Here is a 10,347-nt window from a genome sequence, read left to right as displayed (position 1 = left end):
TATCTTTACATCTCTTCAAGTTCCTTTCTGTCTATGTCTCCTCGATCTGAACATGAAAGGTTTCTTCTCCTTTCCAAGGTGTTCATAGTTTTCACTTGACCTGCGTCTTCTTCTGCACAGTAGCATTACTCACCCCTTGCTTTCTCCTACAAGCATCTCATTTCTGTTCCATTCTTCAAAGCTCTTCTAGTTTACACAACTATGCAAATAACATATTTGTTTTTGATAAGGAATGTACTTTCTGTGGTGGTTTGAATACGGTTGGCCCATAGGAAGTATGTGAAATGTTAGGAGGTATGAACTTCTTAGAGGAAGTGTGTCAATATGGGGGAGGGCTTTGAGATCTTCTAGGCTTAAGTTCCACTCAGTGTGGAATTCCAGTCTCCTCCTGACTGCCTTTGGATCAAGATATAGATTTATTACTTCCTTACACTATGTCTACATACACAGTTCCATATTTCTGGCCATAATAATGGACTAAACCTTTGAAACTGTAAGTCAGGCCCATTTAAATTTTTTCCTTTATAAGCATTGTCTTGGTCATGGTGTCCCTTCACAGCAATAATACTCAAAGTACAATGGATTGGGGAATTTCTGTGATAGGCCTGACTATCATTTTGTTAAGAGGAATGTAAACTTTGGGACTTTGGGTTAGTAAAGCAGTGGAAGTTTTTACATCTTAGCTCCAGCCTACCAGCATCAATTGTCCTAGTAACCCTTTCTTAATGCTTAAGACTCCCACCTAGCTAAGATTCTTGTTCATGTGTTTATAGATGAACAAGGAAGAGTTTTATCATGGTAGGCATTATTATGACCTGGTTATTGTTTTCATTTGCACATAAGGAGATGTGATTGTGTGTCAGATTGACAGGGGATGGATTGTGATGGCTATTCTCAGTTGTCAACTTGAATCTGGAATGAAATACAATGTAAAAATGGAGAGTACACCTGTGATCCTGATCATAAGGCTGGAAGATACAGGCTTTTTATTTGGATATTGATGTGGGATGGCATACACTTTGATTTGGATCTTGAGGGATAATGACCAAACTTATTAATATCTTCTGAAAAGGAACTGAAGAAAAGCTTAGGCAAGCAAATCTCAGATTTCCAGGCCAGACTAAAACAGAACAAGTTCCTGGTAAAGAAAAGCTTAGGTTTAGGCATGGTGGTACATGCCTTTAATCCCAGAACCCAGAAGACAGAGGTATGCAGCTCTCTGTGTTCAAAGTCATTTTACAGAGCAAGTTCTAGGACAGCCAAGCTTAGGTAGTGAAGGAAATCATCAAACACAGAAAGCTGGTGATAATGTAATTAATTTAAACAAGAGGGCTGCGTTCCAGCCCCAGCAAGCAGTAGTACTTTGCAGCTTCAGTCATGGAGTTCTAGCATTAGAGTCAGGAATAGAAGGGGCTACTGGGAAAGTTGATGTTGGTTAGCTGGAGCTAAGAGAATAGTGATGGTCAATAGTGAAGAGACCAGCATCACTGAGGTGAAATCTGGGAAGTGTTTTCTGAGAGCACCAGGAAGATTCGTTCTAGAGATAGACTTTATGCTGGCAGCCAGACTTGGTAATGCATAAGGGTAATTACCCAGGTGGTACTGATTTTGAAGGCATGAAGAAGTCATGGAGAGTAGCTGAGGCTTGGCACTGTGAGAGGCCAGGAAAGACTATGGCTGAAGGTCCAGACTCAGTGCCAGTTGAAGGCCCAGGACCAAAGAAGTTGAGGTATGGCACCATGAAGAGAGCCTATGAGAGGTTATTGGTAAAAGTGCATTCAAGTTGCTATGGAAGATCCCAGCATATTTGGGATGCCAGAGCCATGAAATGATCACCAAGAACAGCAGCAGCATGGAGTCAGCTAGAGCCTAGAGTGTCCCAGAGAGCAGAGCTGGAGAAGTGATCCACGCCTTTTGGAGGAGGCCAGAAAATTATGTGTGGATCTCAGACACTGAAACAAGAATCAGTAAAGTTGAAGTTGCCTTGGAGACCCTAAATGTTCGAGTTGCCAGAGCTGTAGAATATATGCTGAGGAAAGCCGCTAACTGGGAATAAAAACAGTCTAAGAGAAAGAATTGTGTTGCAGTTTCTTTTAAAAAAAGCTGAAAAGAGTTGGAGATCTTAAAAGCATTTTTGACATTAAACATGGAGATGGTTTTCGGTCTTGCTTTGGTCCAGTATTACCTCACTGTGCTCTCTTCCCTCCATTTTGAAATGGTAATGTATATCCTGTGATGTTGGAAGAATGTGATCTGCTCTTTTGATTTTGATTTTATCAGAGACTATAGTTAAGAAATTGCATGAATCACAGAAAAGACTTGGAACTTTGGACTTTTAACATTGTTGAGACTGTGACAGACTATGGGGATTTCTGAAGTTGGACTAAATATATTTTGGGTTATGTTATAGCTATGTATGGCCCTCATATGTTTGAACAAGTCTGTGGAGGCCAGGTAGTAGAATGTGCTGATTTGAATATACTCAGCCCATGGAAAGTGGCACTATTAGGGGGTGTGGTGGTTTGAATACTCTTGGCCCATGAGAATTGGCACTATTAGGAAGTATAGCCTTGTTGGAGAAGGTGTGGCCTTGTTGGAGGAAGTGCATCAATGTGAGGGTGGGCTTTGAAGTCCTATGCTCAAGCTCCAGTCAGTGTGGAGGATGCTCTCCTCCTGGCTGCCTTTGAGTCAAGATATATAACTTCCAGTTCCTCCAAAACCATATCTGCCGGCATGTTATGCTTCTCACCACAATGCTAATGGACTAAACCTCTAAAACTGTAGGCCAGCCCCAAGAAATGTTTTCCTTTATAAGAGCTGTTATGGTTCCAGTGTCTCTTCATGGGAATAAAGCCCAAACTAAGACAATGTTTTACCCCATTCCAGTTCACAGAAACACAGAGAAATGGTTACCACTATCATCCCTAATGTACAGGTGGTAAATGCAAGGCAGAGTGATCAGTGCTTTGCTCAGTCACACAGAGAGTTGGCAATTGAGCTGGATGTTGGTCTTAGAGCATCAAATGCTAGAGTACTTGGGTAACTCGTTAGTTAATCTGATCCTAAATATCACAGCACATCAAAATGGAAGAATAAGGCCTGCTATAAACATCTGAGGTTAAAATTCACATTTGTATTACCTTATCCTTGACTTATAATTACCTCTAGGCACCATGAAAAGACTGGGTGAAGGTAAAAGATCTGTTTTAGTGTCAAGCTTCTATATTTTCATCCGCAAAACATACTACTTCATTTTATTTTGTATTTGGACTAAGTTTGTTCAGATTGGGCATATGCTAAAGAAAGCTTAGGTTTCCTTCCCCATTGCATCAGCCTTTGGACAGATGTTATATCATTGTCAGGACAAAGCCTTAGTGATAGAGTAGCAGCTTCCCAAGTGGAAAAACAAGACAAGTCACCAGACACTGTGAGAGGCTCTGCCCAATCACTGCCTCACACATTCATACCAATCTTCTCGTGTGTCTGGGATGTCAATCCTTAAACACACATTGAGCCCATAGATGAAAACAACCTAAAAAGTATATTTTCCCAGCATAGTTTAGATCATGTTTGTACATGTCTACAGAACACTTCCAGTGTCTTCCCAACTCATTTAGAGTGAAATCTGAAGATTCCACTGGATACACATGCACATGGAGACAGAAAGGGACACAGAGATAAACACAGAAGTAAAGAGACAGGTAATCTGTTCCACCTAACTAGATAGTTATAAATCAAGAAAATGACTTTTTTTTTTCTCTCATTGCAGTGTATATTTTTAGAAGTTATACATTGCAGAAGATTAAAAAGTATTTCTGGAAGGAAGGAAGAAATGAAGAAGGACAAATGAAAGAAAGAAGGAGAAGGAGGGAAGGAAGAGCCAACACTTTCTCCATCTCATCTCCCTGAGGAGGCAGTGGAGGCAGGTGACTGCTCAGGTCAGGATAGTTAATTAAATTGCAGGGGTCCAGGACTTCTCTCAGCCGTTGCTATTAAACATCACATTAAATGTACTTAAGCAGTGGGGAGCCTATCTGCAATTTGCATGATTTTTAAAACAAAGGAGGTCTAATAAATTTCACTTATAGCTGATCCATGAAAAAGAACACACACATACCCACACGCACACACACACACATTCACACATTTTCTGGGTAAAGCCAACATGTGAGAGGCCGTGGAAGGCCATTGGTGAAGATACAACCTCAGTTGCAGTTGATGGCAAGGACTGAGGGGGTCATGCATAGGGTTTGAGGCTTATGAGAGGTTATTGGTGAAGCCTAGTTGCAGTGGAAGACCCCAGCATATTGGAGATGCCAGTACCGGGTGATGGTCACCAAGAATAGCAGTGTAGTGGATCAACCTGAGCTTAGAGTGCTACAGAGGGCAGAGCTGGAGAAGTGACGCCAGCCCTTTGGAGGAGCCCAGAAGATCACGTGTGGATCCCAGACATTGAAACAAGAAGCTGTAACATTGAACTGCCTTGGAGACCCCAGGATGTTCGAGATGCCAGAGCCATGGGCTATCTGCTGAGGAAAGCTGCTAACAGAGTGGAATCAGCCCAGGAGAAAGAAGTTTGTTTTAGTCAACAAAGATGAAAAAGAAGTGGAATATCTGAAGACTGCATTGATGTCAGACATGGAGATAAAGAGTTTGGAGTTTGCCCAGCTGGTTACCTGTTTTGCTTTGGGGATTACTGTTAAGTGACTGGATAAATCTCAGAAAAGACTGAATTTTGAATGCTTAACATTGTCAAGACTGCTATAGTCTATGACTTTTGAACTTGGACTAAATGTATTTTGTTTTATGGTATGTTTAGATATGCCCCCCCCCCAACTGATACATTTGAACAAACCTATGGGGGCCGAGGAGTGGCGCTATTAGAAGGTGTGGCCCTGTTGGAGTGGGTGTGACTTATTTGGAGTAGGTATGGTGCTGTGGGTGTAGGCTTTAAGACCCTCATCCTAGCTGCTTGCAAATCACTATTCTGCTAGTAGCCTTCAGATGGAGATGTAGAACTCTCAGCTCCTCCTGCACCATGCCTGCCTGGATGCTGCCATGTTCCTGCCTTGATGATAATGAACTAAGCCTCTTAACCTATAAGCCAGCTCCAGTTCAATGTTCTCCTTATAAGAGTTGCTTAGGGTTCACAGCAGTAAACCCTAAGACAATTATACAAAGATGATACCAGTGGGATATCTAATGTAAAACTTCAGTATTTTTTTTTTTCTTTTTAAAATTTATTTACTTATTTTGTGTATGAGTACACTGTGGCTGTCTTCAGACACACCAGAAGAGGGCATCAAATCCCACTACAGATGGTTGTGAGCCACCATGTGGTTGCTGGGAATTGAACTCAGGACCTCTGGAAGAGCACTCAGTGCTCTTCTGAGCCACCTCTCCAGCCCCTCTCCCCCTTTTAACTTAATTTAATTTTTTCTGCTGAAAACTTTAAACATTGAACTTGAGTGCTTTTTGCCATTGTCCAAATGATCTGCCTGTGGTTTAACTGGAGAATTCTCGATCAGCAGCTTTAGCAGTGGAAATTTCCATATAACCTCGTATTGGCTGTGCTGCTTGGTTATTAGTAGATGTGTTTATTCAGTTTTATGATGAAAAGTAGCTGAGCAAGAAAAAATTAAAAATGTACCATTTTAGGAGGAAGGGGGCACAGGGAAGTGGAAATTGATGACAGAAAACCCTGCGGTTGAATGGAATAAGGGGAGTGGTGACCTTGAGACAAGGTCCCACCCAGGTAAGCTTCCAATTTGTGAAAGGGAATTAAAGAAAAGCTTAGAGCCAAGTGTGATGGCGCATTCCTCTAAACCCAGCACTCTGGAGGCAGAAGCAGGGAGATCTCCGAGTTCGAAGCCAGCCAAATCCACAGATCAAGTTTCAGAGGAGCCAACTTTAGGCAGAGAAAGCAACCATTGAAAACAGAAAGCTGGTGAAGATGTCATTGAACAAGGGGAAGCGTGTTCCAGCCCAGGCAGGCAGCAGAACTTGGCAGCTTCAGCCCCGTGGCTCTGGCTTTAGAGTCAGAGATAGAAGACAGGGCTTCTGGAATCCTCCTCCTCAACTAGGGAATGCTGCTGAGGCCCGTGTCAGGGTGTCTGCATGGAGGCCTAGACAGGCCAGTGTGTGAAGCCGTGAAGGGGAAGCTTAAATTGCTTTGGAGACCCCAAGATGCTGAAGATGGAGGAGTGATAGGATATGTGCCGAGGAAAGGTCCTAACGGAGTAGAACCAGCCTGAGAAGGAAAAGTATGTTATAGTCAACAAAGCTGAAAGGAGGTGGAGATCTGAAGAGCACTTTGACATCAGACATGGAGATGCAGAGTTTGCCCAGCTGGTTTTGGTCTTATTTTGGAATGGTTCCTCACTGTGCTCCCTTTCCTCCGATGTGGAATGGCACTGTATCTCCTATGCCAGTACATGTCGAAAGTATGTGATCTGCTTCTTGATTTTTTTAAATGGGAAATTAGAGTTATGAGATTGCATGAATCTCAGAAGATACTTTGAACTAATTTTAAACGGGATTGAGACTGTGATCGGGATGTATGAAGTTGGAATAAATGCAAATATTACATTCTGGTATGTCTATGAACCTATGGGGACCAAGAGGTGGAATGTGGCTGTTTAAATAAAAATAGGCCCATAGTGAGCAGCGCTATTCAGAGGTATGGTCTTGTTGAAATAGGTGTGGCTTTGTTGGAGGAGGTGTGGCACTGTTAGAGTAGGTGTGGCTTTGTTAGAGGAGGTGTGGCTTTGTTGGAGGAGGTGTGGCACTGTTGGAGGAGGTGTGGCACTGTTAGAGTAGGTGTGGCTTTGTTGGAGGAGGTGTGGCACTGTTAGAGTGGGTGTGGCTTTGTTAGAGGAGGTGTGGTCTTGTTGAAATAGGTGTGGCTTTGTTGGAGGAGGTGTGGCACTGTTAGAGTGGGTGTGGCTTTGTTAGAGGAGGTGTGGTTTTGTTGGAGTGGGTGTGGCTTTGTTGGAGGAGGTGCATTACTGTGGGGTGGGGTCAAGCCAGTTCACTTCTTTTTTCCTGGAGAACAGGATGTAGAACTCTCAGCTCCTTCTCTAGTACCGCATGCTTCTTGCCATGATTGTTGTAAATTAGATTTCTCGCCTAGGCCCAGACAGACCACACCAAACACGGTTCCACGTGGAGAGGTTTAATAGAGCGGGATAGGGCAGGGGTCAAGGCCGGGCGAAGAGAGGAAGAGGAAAGAGAGAGAGGAGGAAGGGTTTCCGTCTTTTGTAGGGGTAGTGACGTCACTTGCTCCCAGATGGAGATGGGATTTAGAACTGATGTCTTCTGGGAATGCTTTGGCTGTTTCCATGGCAATTGATGTGCTAGGTTCCTGTCACCTGTGGGTGGAGCCATTGCTGGGGGAGGGGGCTATCCTAATGCCAACAATGATAATGGACTAAACCTCTGAAACTATTGGCCAGCCCTAATTACATGTTTTTATAATTTTATAAGAGTTGCTTTTATAGGGTTTTATTGCTGTGAAGGGACACCATGACCATGGCAACTCTTATAACAGAAAATATTTAATTGGGGTTGACTTACAGTTTCAGAGGTTTAGTCCATTATCTTCATGGTAAGGAGCATGACAGCACACAGGCAGACATGATGCTGGAGAAGGAGCTGAGAGTTCTACATCTTGATCTGCAGGCAATAAGAAAATACTGTGTGCCACACTGGGCATAGCTTGAACATAGAAGACCTCAAAGCCTCACCTCCACAACAACACACTTCCTCCTACAAGGCCACACCTCCCCCAACAAGACCACACCTCCCCCAACAAGGCCACACCTCCCCCAACAAGGCTCCGCCCACTGGCCACACCTATCTTCTAATAGCAAAACTCCCTATGAGTTAAGCATTCAAACACATGTATCTATGGGGCTATATCTATTCAAACTACCACAGTTGCCATGGTCGTGGTGTCTTTTCATAGCAATAAAACCCTAACTAAGACAGAACTTGGTACCAGGTACTGGGGATTGCTGCAATAGGCCTGCCCTTGCTTTTTGTTTGTCCTATTATGAGACACAATCTCCTTCTGCGGTTTTGGATCAAAATGTAGAATTATCAGCTCCTTCATCACCATGCTTGCCTGCTCTTTATCATGTTTCCTGCCATGACAGTAATGGACTAAACCTTTGAAATGTAAGACTCCCCCCATTAAATATTGTCCTTTATAGGAGTTGCCTTAATCATTGTGTCTGTTCACAGCAATAAACTCTTAAGACAGACAGAGCAATATTTTAAAATGTGGGAGATGCCTTATCTAATGTAATCCAATCTGTCACTGAAACTAGCTAGCATCCCTAAGTTCTATCTCTTGTTCAGCACACGTGTGACCTCTGCAGACACAGAGGTCAACCTTTAACCAATTAGGAATTCACAATAAGAAGAAACCAGGAAGTGGTGGTTTTAATCCCAGCACTTGGGAGGCAGAGGCAGGTGGATCTCTATCAGTTTGAGATCAGCCTGATTTGTGGAGTGATCTCTGTAGATCACAAAGATCACCCTGTCTTGGGGGTGGAGTGGGGTGGGGAGGAAGAAGGATCTGCAACCTACAGGAGTATGTAACTACGGTCAGATCTGAGCTTCCACACAAGTAACTTATCAGCTCGCTTAAAGCAATCTAAAGGAACTTTCCCCATTCCATGGTTCTTTGATTTTCATTTTTCCCCCTTTCTTGATGAGATTTATTGTTTGAAGATACCAAATAATGGGGGGGGGGGGCATTTATAAGCTTACAGATTGAATTTAGTACAATGGCATCTTTAAAAATCAAAGTCAGTACAGTAGAATCCAGAAAACTATCTCAAAAGAGCACATTTAAGAGAACTTAAAGCCATGAGACTGTTGCATTGTAATTTGATCTAATCACACGCAGGAAAACAAAACAAAAACCCTGAGACCACAACTCCTCCAGATTCCTAAGGGAAGGGGTAAACGTATTCAACTGTGCAGCATTACATTTAACCATACTGTGGATCTTACCTCATGGTGGGTCAATTTGGAACCCTATGCAAACCCCTCAAGTCATAAAATGAAATCCATTTAAAAACTTCCGTTGAATGCTTTCAATGCTGAAGATCAAAGCCACTTTTTCTATGGGCAACTTAAAGAGTGACAATACACCATACCGGTGCTTACTTTAGAAAGTTAGTCCTCACTGCCACCATACTGAACTGGCTTCAACTCCTAAAAACTAACTAACTCTCACAGGTGACAAGCAAAGGGGAGAAAACAACCTCATCTCAGTTGTGTTTCTTACCAACTTACTTACTGGGCGAACTGGGTAGTAGCTGCTTTCCCAGGGGTAAGAACAATGGCAGCGGTGGGTTTGCTCAACTGACTACTACACAGTTATGCCAGTGTGTTATTCATTTGAAAGCACTTCACAAGAAAATGTAAGTATGGCTTCCAATAGGAATGTTATACCAGGACTTGACACCAAGCTCACAGATTTGTGTGCAAGGAAAAACAGGCTTTCAAGTTAAACAACAATCTGCAACCAAAACTCGAATCCCAAGGATTCTCACCAACATAAAAACAAGTCTTGCACAGCAACTCAAAAGTTCAACTCTACAATGTACTCTTAAACTAATAAGACAGCGGTTATCTTAGTTTTTACATTTCCAAATAAAGATGTTACAACAGATTAACAACCAGGAAGGAACCGCTTTGAAAATCTTCAGAGCGCCGTTCCTACCTTTTAGCTGTTGGCTTGTGTTCACAGCAGCTTTGAAAGACTGCTTATTAATTCACCCAAGGTACCACACTGTGTTTCAGCTTCTGGAGAAATGGGAGCTTTAGTTAATCTCCGCTAGTTGTTTCTATGTCTTTAGGACATCACACATCAACTGGGCTTGAACAGTCTATGAAAAACTGAAGTTCAAAGCAAATTCAATCTTGCTTAAGGGAACATTGTAAAGTAACAATTCTTGATATCACATGCCTATAGGATCCATTTGAAACCATAGAGAATTACACTCTTTTGTCATGTTCTGAGAGACAAATCCGAACAGCTAAAACATCTTAAAATTGCACCAAGCTTATGAAGTCTCAAACGAAACTTTAATATCTTGTACATACTCCTGTCAAATGAAATTGTTTTCTGTACACCACTTCTTTGGCTAACTGGTCTTCTGTTTCCTTTCATTTGATTTATGAGAACTTGAGAAGGATCTAGAGACTCTTTGTGATTTCTCTCACTAAACACTAACCTTTCTCGTCTCCTATCTCTAGAAAGTGACCTGCTCCAACTTTGGGAAAAGCTTCTCCTTCTTGGAGATCTGTGCCGAGGTGGAGGCCTCCTCCTAA

This window comes from Micromys minutus (assembly GCF_963924665.1).
Source record: "Micromys minutus genome assembly, chromosome: 18".
NCBI lineage: Eukaryota > Metazoa > Chordata > Mammalia > Rodentia > Muridae > Micromys > Micromys minutus.
Note: the sequence above shows the minus strand (reverse complement) of the source record.